Here is a 25,206-nt window from a genome sequence, read left to right on the forward strand (position 1 = left end):
ATGATATCTCTCAGTTTCTCTTGTTGTGCCTGTGAGTATTTTATTTCCCTACTCTGCAATATTTGGGACTCGCCTTCTTGCACACTTTGGCTTGTTTCTTGGTGTAGTCCTATGAAGGAAAACAGACTGACAAACACCGAGGGAACAGAAGCACACATACACACAGACAAATCAAACAAAGAAACACATTACAGGGGGGGAATGAAAAGAAAGAAGATGGGAGGTAAAGAGGTGAAAGGAAGAGAAGAGAAAAGAAAAAGAAAAGAGAAAGAAGAAACGACAAAAGAAAATATATATAAGGTGGTCGGAGACGACAAAGGAGAGTAGACCGCTTAAAAGTGTATGACCGGTTTAGGGGAGAGGTAAGGATGAGATACAGGAGAATATATCTGGGTTGCAAGAAGGTGAAAAAGTAAGGGAGAAAGGAGAAAGGAATATAAGGAGTAAAATTTAAAGGAATTGAGTAAAGAAAAAGGAAAAAAAGGTAATAATGACAAAGAAATAAGTACGAAACTAGTGAAGAAAAAAATATTTTTTGTTATATATTAAAAAAACAAACATCCAAAAAAAAAAATAAACGGAAAAAAAAAAAGCAAGCAGCAGCTCCCCCTGGTGGATAGGATTGGTTTGATGTGGTAAGTCTTGGAGTCTGTTCTCAGAGACTCCGCCCCTGCCTGAGGCGAAATGAGCAGCAGGAGGTGAATGTGCGCCTTCACAGACTCAATTGCGGAGTCCCCACCCCCAGTCAGGATCGTGATTGCAATGGGGGAAAGGAAAAAAACAGAAAGCAAAAACCAAGTCTCTCCTAGTTTCCGATAGCTTTGCTCAAGACGCTGTGCGCTACTGGAAATGAGCTGGGAGCTCCTGCAGTCTAAGCGCACGCCCGGGCCTCCACCCGCCACCGACTCTTTGTTGGGTGCCCCGTCGGTGTGCGCCCTATTTTTTCCCTGTGGAAACCCGGGATTTGCGCCGTCCGTGCAGGGGGCGAGGTGTGCCGTGGAAATGCTGTCCGTGGTCCTGTTCCCAAAACCATGTTCGAATTGCTCGGGCCTGGCGCAGTCGCCGCTCAGGCCGCTTCCCTCTGGGGAGCGCACCTCCCCAGCGCAGCCGCTTCTCACAGCCACAGACGCCTCTGATTCCCCATCGAGATGGCTTCGGGCTGGAAGCTATTCCTTCTCTTGCGCCACCCCATTTTGGGATTCAGGCTACCCAGCAGTTATCTATGGAGTGGGTTTCTGTCTCCAAGCGCAGCCAAGCGTTCTATACCTCTTCCCCAGAGACAGTTCTATGAGCGTGTTCCGACTCTGTCTCTTCCCTTTGTCTCTCGGGTGCCGCGCGCTTGCGCCATGTTGGGCTGGGGATCTTACCTCCCCTGCCCGTCCCGGGCTGGCCCATTTTCGGATCTCCCCCGTTCGCCCCCCACTCACTCAGATATCCTTGAGGTTCTATTCCTTCTGGAGTTCGTATTTTCTCCTTCCGCTCTCGCAGATGAATGTAATATCCTTCTCAGTTCGAAAAATGGTGCGGATGGAGTTTACAGAGCTCCCTTCCTCTCTGCCATCTTGGCTCCACCCTCCAATAACAGTTTAAACCATATTTCCATTTCCATATATTACTCTTGATAATCACCAAAATAGTATATTCCAGTTACAACTACAATTATATAACTTTTCATGAATACTTTTTAATATTCTTATATTCAGAAAATTAACAAAAAAACTGAATGAGGTATGTCACTTTGTTATGGGCTAAAAAATAGAAACCATTTGACATCCACTTACAGAAATAAAAATTCCTCAATGGCTTCAGATCTGTATTGAAGTACCAATTCCAAAATAAAGCCTATCTCAATCTGATTTCTAAGCATAGTAAAAACAGAACTATCATCACTTAAAAACAGAATACATTTGGCGGCTCCTGGGTGGGTCAGTTGATTGACCGTCATAAGTGGCTCCGTAGGTTAAGTGTCTGACTCTTGATTTCCACTAAGGTGGTAATCTCCCAGTTCATGAGTTTGAGCCCTGCTTTGGGTTGTAGCCCGATACTGTGGAGTCTGCTTGGGATTTTCTCTCTCACCCTCTCTCTCTGTTCCTCCCCCACGTATGCTTCCACTCTCAAAGTAAATAAATAAAAACTTTAAAAAAACAGAATACATTTTTATTCCAAAATATTTAAGATTTTCTATACAAATTTTTAAAAGGACCATGTATGGTGTGCCTGGGTGGCTCAGTCAGGCCATGATCTCATGGCCTGTGAGTTCAAGCCCCGTATTGGGCTCTGTGCTAACAGCTCAGAGCCTGGAGCCTGCCTCAGATTCTGTGTCCCCCTCTCTCTTTGCCCCTCCCCTGCTTGCACGCTGTGTGTCTGTCTCTCTCAAAAATAAACATTTAAAAAAATTTTTACAAGGGCAGTGTACTAAATCTGATAGATTTTAAAGAACAGATTTTTAAATTATTAGATCACTAGATACATTTTACAATTTGCCTTTTAATAAATGAGAATACTTAAACATATTTCACATGCATCTATTTTCTATACTCATAGCATTGGAAATTATATGGTTTTAATGAATTAATTTTATGGCTCTTTTCAAAATGGTGCTACCTATGATTTAATAAATGATATATTTTATGTCTTTTTCATAGCAATGAAATTCTTCCAAACAAATGGATGGCATGTTATTGTTTGTTAATAGAAAGGACTTTCTCTTTGGATATACCTAGGAACATTTAACTGGTAGCTCTATGGTACAGAGGCACCCACTCCCCTGTGGAAGAAATGATCATGTATAACTTAATACAGCTGAATTTTGGCTGCCTAACATCAATGTTTCTTTGTAAAGCTGTTTGCTTAGTTTTTGCTGTAATTGCTAGCATTTCTCAGTATCTTCTTCTTACTACTCTCATGTTATTTGTGAATATATTTCAATTGCAGTGTAGAGGAAAGAGAGAAGCAATTTTTTAGTAAAATAATGTTGGAAATGAGTTAATAAAAACGAATTCTGCCACATGTTTTCAGAAAACCTACCAAAAAACTAAACAGATAGCTACGAAAACAGAGACAGATTTTTTATTTAATGTCAGATTATATCAGGGATATTTTCAGTGATCTTCTATACGTGTTTTCTAGATTTTGAATGAAAACAGTCTAAATTCTAAAATTTTCTAATCTGTCCATAGTTATACTGAAGGACTTTGCTTTCAAAAAATTCACATAGGAAAAATGATAAAAATGAAATTTAAAATAGGTAGAATATTTCTCTACAATTTTCTTATTTGCATAAAAGAACCTGTCTTTTATTATTGAGTTTAAACTATTGTGTAGCTTTTATCACATTTGCTATTGTAAACACTCAGAAAGACAACGGGATAATTTGTTTTGTAGTCATTTCAAAAATAACATTTCTAAATAATCTTAAATATACTTCTAAAATCATTAGATCAATATGAATACTGAAATTTACTAACATTCAAATCATGTTCTGAATATGAATACTGAAATTTGCTAATGAGCTAGGTTGATGTTGGGATTTCTATTGTATAGACAGGAATCTATGCTCATAAAAACTCAAAAAAAGGATCATAATAGGGTACGTGGGTGGCTCAGTCAGTTAACCATCCGGCTCTTGATTTCAGCTCAGGTCATCATCTCACAGTTCATGGGATAAATCCCAAGTCAGGCTCTCTGCTGACAGCATGAGGTCTACTTGGGATTCTCCCTCTCTCTCTGCCCCTCTCCTGCTTGTACACTCTTCCGCTCTCTCTCTCTCTCAAAAATAAAACATTTTTTTAAAAAGGATTATACGACTGAAATATTTTTTCTCCTTAATCCTTTTTCTTGTATTGTTATTTTTTTCACCAGTTTATCTTAGGATGTGATCTTTTGTTGTTTATGGCATTTTGCTTGATTTTAATTATAACTGCATACTCTGGGTTGAGAGTCACCATTTATATTTCTTCACTTCCTTATCTTTTGGCTGATTAGTTTCTCCATATAAATTTGTATCTTATGATCTCTTAACTAAATCATTACAGAGGACAACTGTAGTCAATTAGCCCTTGAAAAACTCCACTTCCAACTGTTCATTATTTCTTTTAATGTTAATTTATTTTAGAGAGAGCATGTGCATGAGCAGGGGAGGGGCAGAGAAAAAGGGGACCGAGGATCCTAAATGGGTTCTGTGCTGACAGCCGTGAGCCAGATTCGGGGCTCAAACTCACAAACCACAAGATCATGACCTGAGCCAAAGTCAGATGCAGGTGCCCCTGTTCTGTTTATTATTAAACAACTTCCAAGCGGCCAAACAGTCAAGATCCAATTCTTACACACTCACTGGTCTCATTATTTTCCTATGCACAAATCTGTTAATATTTTACACAACTTATAGCTGTTGCGTCTTTTCCTTTTGTTTGTGGAAATACTCAGAAAAAATGGGAATTAAAAGCATAATTTTACCTGTTGATAGATGCCAACTTGAAAAGATTTTTTTGGATTATTTGTCGAAATTTTAAGCCTGGCAGTATTCCTTGAAGTGATATGTGAAGGCAATGCAAAGGGAGAAAGGTAGAGCAGAATCTGGATTTTCTAAAAAAATGAAAAAAACAAAGGTTACATGTATAATTCAGTTCCACGAGTCTCATTAAAGCCATTAGCTTTTAGCTCATCCCAGGAAACTATGACCATGTTTTAATAATTAGCAAAATTTCCTGGTCAACCCACTGATTGGATGACTACAGTATGAACAAAATGATCAAACATACATGCATGAGAAAAAATTCTAAGTATAAAATGAAGAACTAGGCCTTTTTAAAAAAAGTAAATAACAGTAGATTGCATATCTACCAATATGAGAAGGAGTTTTATTGGCATTCATTAGCTGTCAATCAAATAATTTCCTATATTCATTTACATCATTTGCTATAAAATTCAATTAAAGAAAATATCCATTGACAAAGGAAACAAAGTTTAAAAGAGAATTATGGGAAATATCAATAATATGTATGTCTCACAATGAGACAGACTGGGTCATGAAAAGGAGTAAAAGTTTTTTGGGACCTTCTGATTTACAATTAAAACTTCCAAATCAGATCTGGGTGACAAATATGCTAAAATTCCCAAATACATCAAATGCTTTTATTTCAACTTAAACCTTGTACTGAATATATAGAAGTTAGTGCTTAGAATTTATTTTGTTTGGGTTAGACATTCCTTTGCCTAGATTAAAGCTGAGAAAAAGTCAATTCTTTCACTTAAATAACCAGTTTCCTGCTTTGCATGCAGGGCCTCTGTATGTGAAGTGTTGAAGGAAGGCAACAGAGCCACCAGGCCAAATGAGATTTGTATGACAGGATGAGCAAAGCCTGTGATCTACCTAGTTGTCAAGTCAGTGAGAAACTGAAGGGGGGTGGGGGAGGCAGAATGAAGAGCCATCAGGGGATTATAAAGTCAAGAATAAAAACTGATATACGGTTAAGGCAGAGATACAAGTTTTAACCTACGCTAGTGAAAAAGAGTTCGCACTAAATGAGGGTCTCCCAGGTCTAGGGTAAGAGCAGCAAAGAGAAACATCTGTTCTGGTCTAACCTTGGGAGCCTTGGTAACTTTTTTAGGCTGGGTAATTTAGGGATGGCAGCCTCATTCCACTACACGTTACTAGCCCATCCAAAAGCAGAAAGCCCTTTTTACATATTAGGAAATACATTTTCTGTCAGTTTCCTCCGGGAGAGAGAACTATCCTGAGTTTTGGGCAAAGTCTCAGAGGAAAGCCTGAGGCATTCCTGAAAATTGGGCTCTGACCTTCCAATCTATGCTTAATTATCATCATGCTTTATGGAGGTCAGCAGAGAGGCCACAACAAGCCTGCATTCTAAATGCCGTCAAACGTTTCTACAAAACTTTTACGGTGCTTTAACCTGACTGGTCTATTTTCTTGCAGAAAGACCAACGCATATGCATGGCTTTTTTCAACAAATTGGCCAAAAATCCAGGAAGTTATAACTTCCTGCTTGGTAGTTATAACTATATTAGTCTATGTTACATCCCTTTCTCTACGTCTCCAAAACGATCATATTTTAATACATGTTTATGCAAATATATTTATATTCATACAATCCGTCTTTAGGGTTTTTTGTTTTTTTATGTTTGTTTATTTTTGAGAGAGACAGAGTGTTACATACTTATCATAATCCCATGAAGAGGAAGGAGTGTTTTTAAACACATTTAGAGATGAGGGCATATGGGGCACCTCGGTGGCTCAGTCAATTAAGCATCGGCCTCTTGGTTTCACCTCAGGTCATAATCTCACTGCTTCATGAGTTCGAATCCCACACTGTGCTCCTCACTGACTATATGGAGCTTGCTTCAGATTTCCTGTGTCTCCCTATTGGCCCTTCCCCTGCTCATGCTCTCTTTTTCTCAAAATAAACAAAACACTGGATTCTGTTAAAACACACACACACACACACACAAAGAGAGAGCGAGAGAGAGCGAGAGCGAGCGAGCGAGCATAAAGAGTCAGAGGTGCAAAGTGATTTCCCCAAAGTGTAATAGTATTTTTGTTAGGCCCATTGTTACTGATTACACTTTGACACAGCACCTTAAAGCCTGCTCTTTCTGCTGTTAAATTCCTTCAGTTTTATTTCTACGATGAATTTCCAAATTTCAGTTCTTGCACATATCCTTGCCTGTCTTGTCCATCGGAATTCAAATATTTGTTCTCTGTAATACCAAACCTCATCTATCCTTCAAAGTCATTAGGAATTCATTATTTCAGCTTATTTACATCTACCCTCTCTATAATGGGTTTGAGTATATAGACTACAATATATCATTGCCATTGATAAAAAGGGTGACAATGACTACTGAAAACATTTGGCTATTTCAAGTAAAAAACTTACATAGTAGGATGTGCTAATAAATTAAGCCCCAAATCCTTGCCTTATCTTCTAGAAATCAATATGGGTTGATTAATCTATGAAGAAGAAGATGTAGGACAAAGAAATAATATAAATATTAGTGATGATCAATGGATAGACTCTAGTGTTATATTTAGGGCCCTTTCTCATTCATTTTACAGAATATCAGAATGTTCCTTTATATAGTTTGCAAATAATTTTTCTTCAACTACCCATATCTAAATCAGAATGCCTCAATTTTATGAACCCTTATCAATAGTCTAAGCTATCCAGGAGTTTATGTTGCAAAATACAGTCCAGAAATAATATACTCAGCAAACTAAGTCCCAAATTAAATCAATAGATGTTAGGAGACTATTGACTTCACTATAAATTCATCTAGATAACCTATGGATAAAGCATGGCTTGTTCTTCACATCCTACTTTAGCTGTGTTTTCACCTCAAGCGATTACTATGTTCCTTACAAAATAATGAACTAGAATTTTTGCTTTCTATTTCCTTTTCCTCATACAAAAGGATAGAGTTGTGTCAAATTAACGTACAATGTTTAAATTTAGATAACTCACCCAATTTTACAATAGGAATTAAACTGAACCAAATCTTCTCTTTTCCAACAGATAATTGAATTAAAATGGGAATCTAATCCTGAGAGGTTATTTTATTCTTCCAGATGGACCATCTTTTAAATCCTACAGACTGATTTACTTTGACAACTAGACAAGAAAGATATCAATAGTGCATTGCCCACAAAATGTAACACAAAACCTATTTTTAGATGTGAACTACCGCTGTAGTTAAAAGGACTCTGAGAATGCTAATTGATAAGAAAGGTCAAACTAACTGAAGATGTTTTTATAATGGGCAAAGTATAAAAAATAATATGAACCAGCACATAATTATTTATAAAGAATTGGAAATGGACGTCCCACACCAAACAATTCCCAATTTCTAATCCTATAGTTTTAGGATTGTGTAAAAGCAGTTGTAGTGGGCTGAATAGGGGCCCCCCAAAAGATGCCCATCTCTATTCCCTAGTACCTGCAATATACCTTATATGGTCTTAGAACCTGTGAGTGCTTGTGTTACCTCAAAATTCATATGTTGATACCTAATCCAAAATGGTGATAGTATTTGAAGGCAGAGCCTTTAGGAAGCAATCAGGTCACCAGGGTGAAGTCCTCATAAATACAGTACTCATGAACAGTACCCTTATAAATGAGGCTCTAGAGACCTCCCTTGCTCTCTCTGCCAAATGAGGACACAGTAAAAGGTGGCTGTCTATGAACCAGGAAGTGGGCCCTTCCCAGACACTGGATCTGTTGGCACCTTGATCTTACACTTCCCAGTCTGCAGAACTGTGAGAAATAATTTCTGTTATTTATAAGCCACCTAGTGTATGGTATTTTGTTATGGACTAAGATAAAAATTGGTAATGGGGATAGGATGCTGTCCTACATTATCTTTTTTTTAACCTTTTATATTTAGTGACATTCTCTGGTCAACCTGGAAAAAATGAAATGGAATTATATTTACGGATTTTGGGGTCTCCCATTTTGCATTTGGTCTTCCAAGATTTTCTGGTATTTGTTTCTTTCCTCAATTTGAAAAGAAGGTAATTAACTGACACTAAGAAAGGAGTGTTTAAAAAAACATTCCTGAATATTTCCAGGAGGATTACAGGGCCATAGAATATGTTTCTCACTTTTCTATTAAAAAGCCTAGTTTAAAAATTTAGGTAAAGGAAAAAGAAATCCATAAGGTCTCCTGATATTAAGGATGAGATTTAGAAATATGCTAGAAGTTTCTATAAAATACATTACTGTTGAGGGCAGGATTAAGATACAGTACCAAAGGGAAAAAAAAAAAAGATACAGTACCAAAGCAAGGCGAATCAACCTGGCCAGAAGCATGAAGTAACACGGTCATCCATTTCACCAAGAGGAGCTCCCTTCTTCCCCTGCTTACCAGGTGCATGAAGCTTCCTGTGAAGCAGTGTTCCTTTTAGAATCCTGTTTAGTTCCATCTATGACATACCTCTTTGTCACCCTACAGAATTGTCACCCAATACTATAACCACTGCATCTTCTCACCCTTGAGTAATATTTATAGTATGGGGAAACTAAAGACAACCTAAATGCCCAAAGTTGGGAATTAGCTGAGCATATTACTGCCATTCGCCTGATAAACTGTTACACATACATTAAATGATAATTATGAAAACTGTGCAATAACAAGGGAAGTATTTATTATATACTGTTCAGTGAAAACACAATGCTAAAAATGTATATGATAGCAAAATTCAAAATATATGACAAAAGAGATGCATTAAAAAAGACCTCATAAGGGCCACCTGGGTGGCTTAGTCGGTTGAGCATCCGACTTCAGCTCAGGTCATGATCTCAGAGTTTTTGAGTTGGAGCCCCACACTGGGATTTTGTATCCTCTGTCTCCACTTCTCTGCCCCTCCCAGGCTCCTGCTCAATCGCTCTCTCCCAAAATTAATAAATATTTATTTTTAAAAAACCACATAGGCCATAGTCTTAGGGTGAGGTTGGTAAAAAATATATTTAATTATACTAATTTGGAATAACACTTATAATATTTTACTATATAAAATGCTTTAAGTATTTAATTTTACATATTTAATTACTTGCCCTAATTTTGGGATTTATGCCCGCTTTGACAAATAGGTTAATTTTAACTCATACACAACCAACTCAAATAAAGTTATTGTAAGTAATGCAGTGAAACTGGAAGCTATATTTTTAGAGAGCTTTCCTCTGTTTTTGTTTCCTTTTTGTCTTGCTTTATACGGTTTTGTTTTCGTTATACCTAAATGAAATGACGAGGCTTTAGTATTGCAAAGAAGACACCCGGGGCGCCTGGGTGGCTCAGTCGGTTAAGTGTCCGGCTTCAGCTCAGGTCATGATCTCACGGTTTGTGGGTTCAAGCCCTGCGTCGGGCTCTGTGCTGACAGCTAGCTCAGAGCCCGGAGCCTGCTTCGGATTCTGTGTCTCCCTCTCTCTCTCTGACCCTCCCCTGCTCGCGCGCTCTCTCTCTCTGTCTCTCAAAAATAAATTTAAAACATTAAAAAAAAATTGTAAAGAGAATACTCGGAGATGGTCTCCATGTATCAGTTTAGATATAAATTAGAAATAAATTTTCTGACTACCAATTACCCATGTAAACACCTCTTGTTACCTCTTAAATTACAAGCATCACTGATTAAGACACCTGACACTTTGACATATATTTTCTCATAATTTTATTGAGTAGCTATTGTCTCCATTTTGCAGATAATGAAACTGAAATCCAACCATGTCGGGTATCTTTCCTCAAGTCTACTTGCTGCATTTCTTACTCTAGGACAAGGCTCTCAGACTTAAGAACCGTACACTTCCTACCATCTTCATGTTACTCTGCAATCCTGAACCACTGGCAGTGTTCACATCGCTGGCCTTTCTCCACCCTTCTACTTATTTTGCCTGTTCCAATTCTGCTTTGCCTCTAGTCCCTTGCCTCAGTTTTCTGCCCTCCACCCATTTCAGCTCTGTAGTTCCCAGGAGACTTCAGGAAACACTCCTATTTGCCAAAATGGAAAGAGGAAACAAAAGCTGGAGCCCATGGAAATTAACCATCAAGTGCATTCAGGGAAATGGATTGTAAAACTTTGAAAGGAAGAGCTGTGGAACTCTTAGAAACCTAATCAAGCCATCAGTTGTTTCTTCTTCTACACACTAATGAGAGAATTCAGTTGACAGGTTTTTTTGTTCATAATTATTTGTACTGGTCTACCCATGTTTGCCCTGCTTCTCTGCAGGCAAAAAATAATTCACTTCCCACTAACTGGGCATGCTGTGTCAATGTGATATAAAGCAATAAAGTTTAGGCTATGTCCAAAGAGTCACCTTAAAATATGTTTACATGTTTTGACACTATGCCTGTGGTCCTTACCGTCTAATACGAAAACACGTCTCTAGATCCCTGATGTTTGAAGGTTAGTCAAGAGCCAACCAAAGCTATTATTGACCTATATCCCCAAGTAGCATGAATAAGAAATAAGGATCTATTGTTGTAAGCCTTAAGATATTAGAGCAGTTTATTATAGACAAGAGCCAAAGTATGGAAATGGCCCAAATGTCCATCAATGGATGAATGGATACACAATGGAATATTACTCAGCAATCAAAAAGAATTAAATCCTGTGATTTGCGACTACGTGGATTGAACTAGACGGTATTAAGCTAAGCCAAATTAGTCAGAGAAAGACAAATATCATATGACTTCACTCATACGAGAACTTTAAGATACAAAACAGATAAACATAAGGGAAGGGAAGCAAAAATAATATAAAAAACAGGGAGGGGGACAAAACTTAAGAGATTGTCAAATATAGAGAACAAAGAGAGGATTGCTGGAAGAGTTATGGAGCGGGGGATGGGCTAAATGGGTAAGGGGCATTAAGGAATCTACCCCTGAAATTATTGTTGCACCATATGCTAACTTGGATGTAAAATAAAAATTAAATTATCAACTAAAAAATAATAATAAGTGAGGGAAAAAAGATATTTGAGCTGTTTGGTAGAACAACAAAATTTAAGGTGGCATGTGTAACAAAATCCTAAAATGTGTGGAATTGGTTTTAGGAATGGGCATATGGTTGTGAGGACCGTCTTAGAAAAGATTATGAAAATGACAATCTACGTTAAGCAGAGGCAAAATATTTGGTAAAACTATTTGTCGTGGTGTCTTGGAAGGCAGAAAATGTACACAAGGCAGTTGGCATTTTGGGACAAGAGGTTTCGATAAAGAATGTTGGTAGCATGAATTGGTTTTAATTAGGTACATTTAATAAGTATTAGCAAAGGCAATAAGGTTATCATAGATTTGATCTGCTTTCAAGCAAGGATGGAAAGGAAAAAGGGATAATCCGTGTTACAGGGACTTGGGGGATTGTAAAACACATTTCTGCCCCCTATCGATAACCTGGTAAAAAATTCTCAAATGAAAACACTGCCTCAATGCAAAATCTGAATCAGAAGGTCGCCAAAACAGGAGAAAAGACCAAACCAAGGGTATAGCCTTAGTAATTCTTAAAATCTACTGGCTTAAGTCAGACACGAGTAAACTCAGTTTAAAAAACAGTTGAGTGTAGGAGTGGAAAAGAAATGAATCGTTTGATCTCTGAAGGTCTAGTAACCTTAAATTATCTGTCATTGAGTGTATTTAGAGAGGCACAGCTCATACAGAACTGGGAGTATTTTTATTTGCACAAACTATAATCAAAAAATTTTTAAAATATTTTACAGGGCTACATTATAAAATATACTACCAGCCTGGATAGAAAGGAATAGTGTCTGTTGGAAATGTAAAATGATAAAGTGATTAAAATGACTTCTATATCCTGCATCTTGCTTTATGTGACATACAGAGATCTAACACTGGAAAATTCGAATACATATATCACAATAAATGTCACTAAAGTGCTGTAACCCTTTGAGCAAGTGACATTCACACTGGCTCTTAGTTTCCTTATTTGTAAAACGACAGCAGGATTAAGCGCTCTCTCAGGCCCCTTTCAGCTTATATTTGATTCTATGACATAAAAATAGTTCTATTTTATAGACTCTCTCAGCTTGTGAAATACAAAGTCCTTTCTCTCCAAACAGTAAGAAATGAACAGATAGACATTATTTGAGCAAGTTTTCCAAGATTCTAAAAGCTATGGGCTAAATGAGAAAAGTTCTTTTGAAAAACTCCTCTGAAGGAATTCTATTATGTAAGGGGACTGGGCCATGTAGTTAAATATAAGAGGCTCCTACGGGCCAAATATTAGTTCCTTAAGTGTGCTTACAATTTTATTCAATTCCCAAATCACAATTTAGTTTCCATAAAAATTGTTATACGAGATCCTCGGAGGACCTGGTTGGTATATGTTTGACCGGCTTTTCATTATTAGGGTTAAAATACTGAAGCATATTTCCATGTTCTTTAATAGAGTACGTTCCCATAAAGGCAGGACAATTTGGTTCAGTGTTGCAAATAAATCACATGAAGACATTTTTCCAAGACAGAGTGAAAACAGCACCTTGCACATTATATATTCAAAGTGTTTTAAAGAACTATGTAATGTTTCAATTCATACCTTATATACTTTTGGTTCCCAAATTTTCCCACTTTATATATCCCTCAATAAAAAAAATTACACTATAAAAGTACCAAACGGGAATCATGTCATCATATTATTGTTCAGTAAAAATATCATGTTCGATAGAATTTTATATAGTCACTGAAAATATCATTAATAATGCATAAGAATTGACTATTTACAAACATTCCAAAAGATATTCCTCTTGTCAAACCTATATATAAATTTTATGACACTGATATTGGTGGGAACCATTAACTGCAGTCATTTCTTATAAAAGATCAATAAAACCTGGCTGAAATAGGACGCCGAGCCGAAGGTGATTACTTTCATCCCATTTTATGACCTTCTCCAGAATCAGTCTGAAGATCCTCTCTGAGGAAACCTCACTGTGAAGCTTCACAGAATCCACAATTTTAAGCCCTCATATTTAGAATCTGATGTTATTGTTATGTGATATGCGCTGAACACTGATAATGAAGTTGATGGTGACTGACAAAAATGAACTCAAAGTTAAATATAGCCTAGAGGAGAGCTACAGGAGCCGCTGAAAATAAATCAATGGGTTCGATTCCGCTGGTCACTTCTAGAAGGTCACGAGAAAGAAGCATCATCCCAAATGCAGAGAAAAGAAAATCGTCTCACTCCCTCTCTCCTTTCCTTACAGGACTAGTCAAGACTGTGAATCTCACAAATGTACAGAAACAAACACACTCCTCTGAGAACAGATGACACACTAGTACCACACAAAGTTAGAGGAACGAAATGATGAGAAGCCTTTCGTCTCTGCACACTGTATGTATCCATTTGTCCCCCTTAGTTTTCTCACTAAAGCCTGCAGGCTTCCCTCATTCAGATTTTGCTGCCACCCCGGCAGGGATATTGATAATTCCAAGCGATTTAATGCCAATTCAACTTCTCGGCCCTTAATCAGTTTATCAGTTTAATTTTGTTTCCACCTTGCTGTTCCCTTGTAAATCCTGGCATCCACCCGCCCTCTCAGAGCACACGGATCATCCTGCCAGAGCAGGTACCACTCTGTTCCAGGTGATTCACTCCTATTTGTTCTGACTCTGCCCCAGACAGGGAAGAGCTCTCCCCACCCTCAGGCTCCCTTTACACTCCTTGCTTTACAAGACAGTACTAAGCTTTCTCTGACTTTAGTTTGCTCATGCCGCACATCCCAGCCCGACTGACTGCAACCCGAGCAGCTGAGATGGAGCTACAGGCTGCTACCCTTTCTCCTTAGAACCTTCCAAACCTGGGAACAGCAGAAAGGGGATTCCTATTTTTTACCTCCACGGCAACCAAACCTTCTCTTCCCGTTCCGTTCTAGACAAAAAGACATCCTCTTTTCTCATGCTAACTCATCTATTTATCATTGTTAAGGAACGCTCTCTGGCTTGTCTAAGGGCTTTGGCTACAACAATTTCCACATGTTATTTTAATTTTTAATGTATTTGTCTGTTCTGGTTCTTTCCTTTAGCCTACTATGTTTATCTCTTCAAGCCTAAAAAGAATAGGAAAGCATAACCTTCTCCAGTTACCTTTTTTTTTTTTTTTCCTGTGCTCTCATTCTATTTCTCTCATCTTTACCTCAAAACTTCATGCAAGGGTCATCTTCCCTTAAAACCTCTACTTTCTCAGGGCCCCTGGGTGGCTCAGGTGGTTAAGCGTCCAACTTCAGCTCAGGTCATTATCTCATGGCTTATGAGTTCCAGCCCACACTGGGCTCTGTGCTGACAGCTTGGAGCCTGGAGCCTGCTTTGGATTCTGTGTCTCCCTCTTTCTCTGTCCTTCTCCCACTCATGCTCTGACTCTCTCTCTCTTTCAAAAATAAACATTAAAAATTTTTTTTAAACCTCTACTTTCTCACCACCTACTCATAATTCCTTGCTTAGAACCTTTTGCTTGCAAGCTTCACTGAATACATTTTCTCTTGAAAATGAGCTATGACTTCCTAATCTCCAAAACCACTGGCACTCATTTCATTAGAATTTTCTATGATTTTTAACAATATTTAATTGTACTTTGTACTTGAGATTTTGGTTTCTGTCTCCCTCCCTCATTATCCCTCCTTCCATGACTAGTTTTCCTCTTCAGGTCCAACTATGTGGGTTCTCCTAAAGGTCATATTGTTGATTCTCTTTTTCCTTTACCTACTCTCCGTAATAGTATCTACATCTAATAATTCAGTTACCACTTTTATATGTGATGTAGCAAATCTCTATCCTTTGTAGCAAGGTTTTTCCTAAGTTATAGTTCTTTATTTCTTACTGCTTCCTAGACACTTTCAATAAGATACGCCACTGAAATGTTAAATTCCCCTAAGTCTGTTACTTGTAGGAACAGTCAGTTCCTAAGCTGAAAACCCATGTCCTTTCTTATGCATGCATAATTTTCTTTAATAGCTTTTGAATGGATCTTTCTTTTCATTTCTCTTTTGACCACTACAGTTCACACCACTGTTCCTCTCACATTGTCCCCTAAGGGGCTGTCCCATCTTCAATTTCTCATGCTTGCCTCCTACACCTCTTCACATAGCTGGCCTCCCTTTGATGCATACCCCAGCAGGATTAATCTCCCAACAGTCCCCTCAGATTGGGTTACTCCACCACTCAAAAACTTCAATGGTACTGCAGAGTCCAAAGCATTGCAAAATCTATCTGACTATATCAAATCTTCTTGCTCATTTTTATCATTCAAGTTTTAAAATTGCATAATATTGTATGTATGTATTCTATAAAATACCTGTCCCATAGGACATTTACATTTAAGCAATCAGGTAGGTCTGAGGAATTCTCTGCTAAATGATGTATTTATTTCACAACTTCTCAGTCTTCACTATATTAATATGCATTTCATTTTGCTTTAGTTATAGGACACAAAGCTCACGGACGAGTTTTAGCGTAGAAAGGGGATTCCCCCGCCCAGGCAATCTACCTTCCCTTCATTTACTCAACCCTCCTACACAGTGACATGATGAAAAAACACCCATGCTTCCAGATGAATAAACAATGGCTTTTAAAATAAAACCATGAAAGCCTTTCTAATGACTTGTGAGAAGGGAAAATCTACCTTCTCTAACTCTGAAAGCTATCTGATTATACCATGCCACATTTTATTTTGAAATTATTCATGTCTATCTCCCATCCTGGACTGTAGGTATCTTGAGAACATTAACAATGAATAAATCATATTATATTCTCCATAGTACCTACCACATTAACCTCAGATTAAGTTAATAACTTCATTCCAGCCTGTATAAAACTCAACACTGGTTTTTTTTTTTTTTTTGAGGGTACTTCACTCTTCTAGTCCTTTTGAATGAAGAAATTTATGTACATTCAATTATATAAACTGGCACTTAGTAATAACATAAAAATCCTAAAATTGGAGTTTGTAACTCATACAACCCTAAAATAGACATTGGTGCTAGAATCATTATCCGCAGATAATGACAAAATTTACTCAATGGATTTAGTTTCAATGGCTCAATTTATTTCAGTAAATGGGGTCATGGATTCACACAGAACTAAATGAAACTAGGTGAATTTTAGTCTCACAGAAAACTTTTTTAAATTAAAATATTTCTAACGTTTATTTATTTTTTGAGACAGAGAGTGTGAGCAGGGGAGAGTCAGAGAGAGGGGGAGAGAGAATTCCAAGTAGGCTCCACACTGTCAGCACAGAGCCAAATGTGGGGCTTGAACTCCCATGAACCATGAGATTATGACCTGAGCTGAAATCAAGAGTTGGACGCTTAACCAACTGAGTCACAGAGGTGTCCCTCACAGATAACATTTTTAAAGTCAGTCAGATTCTAGTCAAATTACTTAGAATTTCTAGTTTTACCCAGTTCCTTTGAGGCCAAATATGTAAAATGCATTCCCAAGGACCCTGGGAAATAAAGCTGCATCATGGGATTCCTGGAGTCTCATAACTCTACCTGGCTCGAAGCTGGCCCATCAAAGTGATGGAATTAATATACCTTTGAATCTAGCCCTATCTTGAGAAGAGTTCAGACTGACTAAGCTATGCTCCTTCGGGACCTAAGAAAAAATGTTCTGAATGTCACAGGTGCTGTGTCTAGGGCTGACTCTCTCAAAGGAACCAGGAACAGAGATCCCATCTTAGTACAAAAGATGAAGACTTGCTATAGATTGAATCACTATTTAAAACGTGTTAATGTGTTCAGTAACACTTGACCTTACCAGAGACTACAAAATGAGAACCAGTCTTCATCTCTCTTCATTCCCGACCATGCTTATACTTCTAATTAGTATGCATCTCCTGGTAAACCAGGAGATTACAGCAGATACTTTGGTTACAAAAACACTATGAACAATTTTTCTACAATTTTTGAAGCAACTCTACTTTTAAGAAAATATTTGTAATGAGCTATGGAGACTTCTAGATTCAAAGAAAAACAGTATATTTATACAGAGGATTGTTCTGATGCAGGTAGAATTGAGGTTCCAAACTATGCTTACAAAGCTAGTGAACTGAAAATGATTCTAGGAATCTATTTGCACAAATTGACAACTCGTGTTTTGTTTTGTTGTCATTGTTGTTTTGTCTTGCTGTAAGGACACAAACAGACTCCATGACAGGCTTTAAGATCCCCCTCTGATCTAGAAGGCCTAGGTTTCAGTTCCCTGAAACTAACAGGCAGTTACACATTGCCTAGAGTGAGAGAGACCACCTTCGCAACACCCAATCAGGGAAGGCCAGCTACCGCTCTCCACATTCCTAAGGGTGAGGCCTGCAGATGGGAACTTTAGATAGGACCCTGGTACCTAATGTTAAGTTAACCTGATAGTCACCAAACAAGATCCTAGGCTCGCTTTGTGATTGGTTGATTTTAAAGGTACTCTAAATGTTGTAATTGGGTCCCGCCAAAAGTAACGAACGCTCTGAACAATGTGTATGGTTTAAAGGTGCTGCCGATACTGTTGTACCATTATGATTGGGTCACTATACCTATGTCACAATTTCTTCACTGCATCAGTGAAGTCTGTAAGCCCGAGCCCGAGCCCGTAATAAAGCCCTTGCCTTTGCATGCGTGCCTCAGTCTCCCTGGTGGTCTCTGGTCATTGAGGATACTGCGTTCTGGGCATTACATTGCTATGTGGCTAAAGGCAGAGAGAAGAGTATATGGAGGCCAAAGAGAGAGTAAAATAATACAGTAAAGATGGATGGCATGGTACCCATGCTCTCCAGTCTGCACATTCTAATAGACACAGAGAGTTTCTGGACAGAAGTTCAAGAAACTGTTTTCCCAAAAGACTCTGAAGGCCTGTATACACTGATGCTTTAAGATTCAGAAAATAAAGTTTGGTATATTTGTACAGGGGGCATTTTTGCCATTACTGCCTGCATCCTAGCTTCAGACCCTCAGTAGTCAATTACTTTTAGATTATCAGAAGACAAGGTCTTTCCCACAGGCAATGTCTTGTTTTTGTTGTTGTTTCCACAGAGGGCATTAGCAGAGGTGGAAAACCTCATTTGATCTCTCTCTGCTCATGTGATTCCCAGGAATATTTGATGGAATATTTTTCAGAGAATTCAGAGTCCTTATAAAAAAGTGAAAGGTGAAGAGTCAGAAGAACTGGAATTATTAATATCAATCTGACTCCATCTTCAGTTAATCTTTAACAAGTATCCATTGAAAGCCTACTGTGTGCCAAGTGCAGAGCTGAATAAAACAAATCCCCACCCCTGGTTGCATATTTTAATGGAAGAGAGAGGCAAAAAGAATGTTAAATATATAGACAAGATACTTACAGACTGATACTTTGTAAAAAGAAAAATAAACAGAGATCCATCATTCAAGAGTGAGATAATGAAACAAACAAAGAAAACAACAAGTCTGCAAACAAAGTAGCCAGCATAAATAAAATGTGGAGGAGTTTTTGTTTCACTTGCTTCTAAATAGTAGAAGCGGAAGAAACTTCTCTCTCTGACTTCTCCTCAATCCAAAACATAATTGCAATCAAGATAATTCACTCCAGTCTAAGAGAAATAAGACTAGATAATCCCTATGATGTTCAAAGTTGTTTTTCAAATATAGTTAACTGTTATCTGGAAAACATTGTATTGGAAAATGCCCTCCATTTTCTTGCCATTCAGCCTGAGGGCTCTGGGAAACTCTAAGGATCAACTCACTTACCCCCTGCTTCATTCTTTCTTGGTCGTGGGCCCCAGGAACCCATCCTGTTTCCTAATCTTGTCTGTTGCCTCTCTATCTTTTCTAAAAGTTCTACTCTTGCAGTCTTTACTGCAAAGTGGGACAGTGTCCCTAAACCTTTAGTTTCTTAACAGTCCTAAAGTTAGGCGGAAAACTCCTTTGTTTTTCTGGGTTATTATGAACCATCACAGGGGGATAGTAAAAATGACATACATGGGTAAGTTCTATAGCTTACAGAGTATCAACTGTGCTGATCTCCAATTACAGATTCTGCCTATCTCTGAGATTATAATTTAAGTGGAAATGAATTTCTATCTTGAGTTGTCATTCCTGGAGATAAGCCTTGTAAGCCTCTTCCTTCATTTTAATTGCCCTTATGACGAAATCAAGACGGAAGACTGTGTATTCATATCTTCTTGTTTCCAGTGTTGATTCATTCACTCACTCACTTAACATTTACTAGGTATCTCTTTTTATCCCAGGCATTAGAAATACAAAGATGACTAATACACAAAATATTGTCTCTGACCTATGAAGTAACTGTCTAGGAAGCAAATTATGAAGTAGATGATTACAACATTATAAAATGGGTAAATTCAGATTTCTGTGGAGAAAGACAAGGAAAACTGAGACCACATGCTGATAGTCAAGAAATTCTCTCAAGAGTAGTAGAAGTCACAATGACCTGGGTGAGCTGAATCCTGAAATAGAAATGGGATCCATTCCTGAGATGGATTGGGGCATAGCGGGATAGGGAGTAACAGATGACCAGAAAACTTATTAGTTGTTATGTCCCACAAATAAGAGAAAACATGACATCATGATATAGTTGAAGAGAAATTAGGCAAAAGGACATATAGTTTGTTCATCTTAGAGTTTGGGGAATTGCATTCTGCTTTTTGAGAAAGGGGATGATTTAGTTAGTTTCCATTTTAGAAAATAATCCTAGATATAGGGTAGAGAAGAAGATGATTGAAGAGATGGTTTAAAAGTAGTTAAATTCTATTACAGCAATCTTGAAAAGACATGAGAAAACAGTATCTAGGAAGACACAGGGGCAGATTTATTTAAAATAACAATAGCTATAATAATTTAATGGATATACAACATAAAAAAATAAATTATGACATTACAGACATAAACTGTGAGAAGATGGGGAGTAGAGTTCTTACATGCAATTGAAGTTAGGTTGTTATCAGCATAAAATAGACCATTACATCTATAAAGTGTTTTATGTTAGCCTGATGGTAACCACAAAGCAAAAACCTTTAGAAGATACACAAAAGATAAAAATTAAAGCATTCCACTAAGAAAACTCACCAATTCCTAAAAGAAGATAAGAAAGAAAAAAATAAATAAATAATAGAGCTATAAAGTAGTTAAAACAATTAGATGGCATTAGTAATGATATGAATAATTATTTTAAATGTATGGATTAAATTCTTAGTCAAAAGTCATGAAGTGACCAAATGGAAAAAAAAGAAGAAAAAAAAGCCAACTATGTGCTACTTATAGGAGACTCATTTCAGTTTTAAGGATACACATAAGCTCAGAGTAGGAATGGAACAAGATTTCCATACAAATGTAAATCAAAAGAAACTGCGGTGCTATATTTATAGCACTCAAAATATATTTTAAGTCAAAAACTCTAGGAAGAGAAAAAGATCATATAATGGTAAATGGTCAATTCATCAAGAGGATATACCAATTATAAACATATAGATGAAGCCAAAAATGGAGTCCCTAACTGTAGTAAGCAAATACTAACAGATTTGAGGAGGAGAAAAAGGCAGCACCACAACAGTACCCAACTTTCAACAATGGATAGATCACCCAGACAGAAAATCAATCAGGAAACACTGGACATGAAATATACTTTAGTCCAAATGGACCAAACAGCATATACAGAGCATTCCATCCAACAGCAGAGAACGTACATTCTTCCCAATTGCACACAGAACATTCTCTAGGGTAGATGATATGTTAGGTGACAAAACAAGTAGTAACAAAGTTAAGAAGACTGAAATCATACCGAGTATCTTTTCCAACCAGAACAGGATTAAACTAGAAAGAAGTCACTGAAAAAATTTGAGAAAATTTACCAATATGTGTCAATTAAACAATATATTCCTGAATAACCAATGAGTCAAATAAGAAATAAAAAAATTATCTTGAGGGGTGTGTAGGTGGCTCAGTCAGTTAAGCATCCAACTTTTGATTTTGCTCAGGATATGATCTAATGGTTTATGGGATTGGGCCCTGCACTGGGCTCTGCACTGACATTCTCTCTGTCCCTCCCCTGCTCACACACATTCTCTCAAAATAAACAAATAAACTTAAAAAAAATTAAATATCTTGGGGAAAAAAAGGAAACACAAATGCCAAACTTTATGGGAAGGAGCAAAAGTAATTCTAAGGGGAAAGTTTATAGCAATAAACATCTACATTGAGAAAATAGAAATATCTGAAATAAACTAACTTTAAATCTCAAGGAACTAAAAAAAAGAACAAAATAAGCTCAAAATTATCAGAAGGAAAGAAATAACAAAGATTAGAGCAGAAATAAGTTAGAGACCAGAAAAAAAGTAGGAAAGATCAATGAAACTAAAAACTGGTTTATTTGAAAGATAAAAAAATTGACAAATCTTTGGCTAGACTAGGATAGGAAAAACAGAACATTCAAATAAATTAGATCAGAAATGCAAGAAAAGACATTACCACTGATACCATGGAAATACAAAGGATCATGACACCATTATGAAAATAAAAACAAAATCCCTATGAAAAGTTATATGCCAACAAAAAGGATAAACTAGAAAAAACAGATACATTCCCAGAAACATGCAACCTTATATGACTGAATTTTGAGGAAACAGAAAATCTGAACAGACTATTAACAATTAAGGTGATTGGATCAGTAATTGCTCCACAAAACAACAAAAAAAAGACCAGAATGCGATGATTTGAGTACTAAATTCTAACAAATGTTTGAAAGAATTAATGTCACTCCTACCCAAATACTTCTAAAATGTTGATAAAAAAGGGGAACACTTCCAAACTTATTCTATGAGACGAGCATCAGTCAGATGCCAAAGTTAGATAAAGACACTATAAGAAAATAAAATTAAATGTCAAATTCCCTGATGAACATAGATGTAAATATTCACAACAAAACACTAGCAAACAAATACAACAGCATACACCACAAATAATTGGGATTTGTCCCTAGCATGCAAGGATAGTTCAATATACACAGATCAAAAAATATGATATACCACATAAATAGAATGAAAGATAAAAATCATATGATATTCTCAGTGAGGTAGAAAAAGCACTTAACAAAATTCAACAGCTTTGCATGATAAAAACTCTCAAGAAATTAGGAATAAAATGAATGAACTTCAACATAATAAAGGCCATATATGGTAATCCCAGCGCTAACATCATATTAAACAGAGAAAAAGTAAAAGCTTCCTCTAAGACCAGAAACAATACAATGATATCACTCTCACCATTTCTATTCAACAGTACTGAAAGTCCTTGCCAGAGCTATTAGGCAAGAAAAAGAAATAAAAGGCATCCATTAGAAAGAAAGAAGTAAAACTATTTCTATTTGTAGATGATATGAATTTACATAGAAAATCCTAAATAATCCATCTAAAAACTTAAAATTAATTGAGATTCAAAATCAATACACAGAAATAAGTTGTATTTCTACACACTAACAATAAATATCTGAAAAAGATTAAGAACAAAATCCCATTTACAGCAGAACAGTATAATATTTAGGGGTAAATTAAACCAAGCAGGTGAAAGATCAGTGCACTAAAAACTATAGGATTTGGTGAAATAAATTGAAGACAGAAAATAAGTGAAGAAGTATCTGCAGTAAATAGAGTAAAAGAATTAATAATTTTAAGGCAACCTAAAGATTCACTGCAATCCCTATCAAGATACCAATGGCATTTTTTAAATAAATAGAAAATTATAATCCTAAAATTCATATGGAACCACAAAAGACCCTGACTAGACAATGCAATCTTGAGAAAAAACGAACTAAGCTGAGGCATCATACTTCAGATTTCCAACCATAAAACAAAGCTATCATAAGCAAAATATAATGGTATAATCATAAAAGTCACATAAATCAACTGTAACAGAGTCACAGACCCAGAAATAAATCCGACATACACAGTCACTAATATTTGACAATGAAGCCAAGTATAGTGAATGGAAAATAAATAGCATTTTCAATAAATAGTGCTGGGGTTAATTGGATAATCACATGCAAAGGAGTGAGGCTGGGTCTCATTCTTACACCATGCACAAAGATTAACTTCAAATTGATTAAAACCTTAAACATAATAATGAAATCCTAAAACTCTTTGAAAAAAACACAGGGGAAAAGCTCCTTGACACTGGTCTTCACAAGGACTTTTGAGATGTGACACTAAAGCACAACAAATAAAAACAAAAACTAAAAAGTGGGACTCCACCAAACTAAATGTAAAAAAAATCAATAAAATAAAAATTCAACATATAAAACTGGAGAAAATATTTGCAAACCATGTATCTAATAAGGGGTTAATTAATATCTTGTATATATAGAACTTCTATAGCACAAAAGCAAAAAAAAAAAAAAAACCCAATTAAAAATTTGGCAGAGGACCCGAACAGACATTTTTCCCAATAAGGCATACAAATGGCCAACAGATATATGAAAAGATGCTCAATATCACTAATCCTCATGGTAATGCAAAATAAAACCACAATGAGATACCACGTAACACCTTTTAGAAGGACTATTATTTTTATTATCTTTTATAAGGTTGTTTTTTTTAATTGAAGTATCATTAACATAGAGTGCTATATTAGTTTCAAGTGTACAAAGTAATAATTCAACAATTCTATAATCAGAGCTGCAAATAATGCTGCAATAAACATAGGATGCAGAGAGATGGCCAACAGACACATGAAAAGATGCTCAACATCACTAGCCATCAGGGAAATGCAAACCAAAACCACAATGAAATACCACCCTATAACTGTCAAGTAGGCTAAAATTAAAAAAAAAAAAAAAACACCACTTTTTTTAAACATTAAAGGAAAAAAAAACAGAAGGAACAACAGTGTTGGCAAGGATGTGGAGAAAAGGAACCCTTCTGCACTGCTGGTGGGATGCAAACTGGTGCGGCCACTATGGAAAACATTATGGAGCATTATCAGAAATTTTAAAATAGAATCACCATGTGATTCAGTAATTCCACTACTGGGTATTTACCCAAAGAAAACAAACAAACAAACAAAAAACTATTTCAAAATTATATGTATCCCTATGTTTATTGCAGCATTATTTATAATAGTCAAGATACAGAAAACAAATTATTAACAAGACAAGAATTAACAAGTCTTAGCAAAGATGCAGAGAAAGGGGAACCTTGGTGCACTGACAGTAGGAATATAAATTAGTAAAGCCACTATGGAAAACAGTAAGGAGATTCCTCAAAAAATTAAAAATAAAACTATCATAAGATCTAGCAGTACCAATTTGGGGTGTATATCCAAAGAAAATAAAATCACTGACTCAAAGATCTGCATCCCCACGTTCACTGCAGCATTATCCACAATTGCCAAGACATGGATACAACCTAAGTATCTACTGATGGTTAAATGGATAAACAAAATGTGAGATATACATGTATGTATATACATATACATACACATACAAATACACGCAGACAAATAATGAAATACTATTCAGTCATTTAAAAAAGGAAATTCTGCCACTTATGACCACATGGATGGACCTTGAGGGCATTATGATAAGTGAAATAAATCAGACAAAGAAAAAAATACTATATGACCTCACATATGCAAAATCTACATAGAAACAGAGTAGAATGGTGGCTGCTAGAGGTTGAGGGGTATGGGAACAGGGGAGGTGTTAAATAAG

At 36.6% G+C, this 25,206-nt stretch overlaps 1 protein-coding gene across 1 annotated transcript in view; it reads right to left on the reverse strand.

Moving 5' to 3' along the window:
- SLC16A7 (solute carrier family 16 member 7) overlaps positions 1–8,880 on the reverse strand; it is a 90,027-nt gene extending 81,147 nt beyond the window's left edge. Inside the window, exons 1-2 of the mRNA XM_029955276.1 lie at positions 8,793–8,880; positions 4,456–4,584 (exon numbers count right to left, since the gene is read on the reverse strand). The gene's annotated coding sequence lies outside the window, so the exon portion shown is untranslated. The remainder of the gene's footprint in view (positions 1–4,455; positions 4,585–8,792) is intronic.
- Positions 8,881–25,206: the final 16,326 nt, after the last annotated feature.

Source organism: Suricata suricatta, chromosome 10 (assembly GCF_006229205.1).
Source record: "Suricata suricatta isolate VVHF042 chromosome 10, meerkat_22Aug2017_6uvM2_HiC, whole genome shotgun sequence".
Taxonomy (NCBI): domain Eukaryota; kingdom Metazoa; phylum Chordata; class Mammalia; order Carnivora; family Herpestidae; genus Suricata; species Suricata suricatta.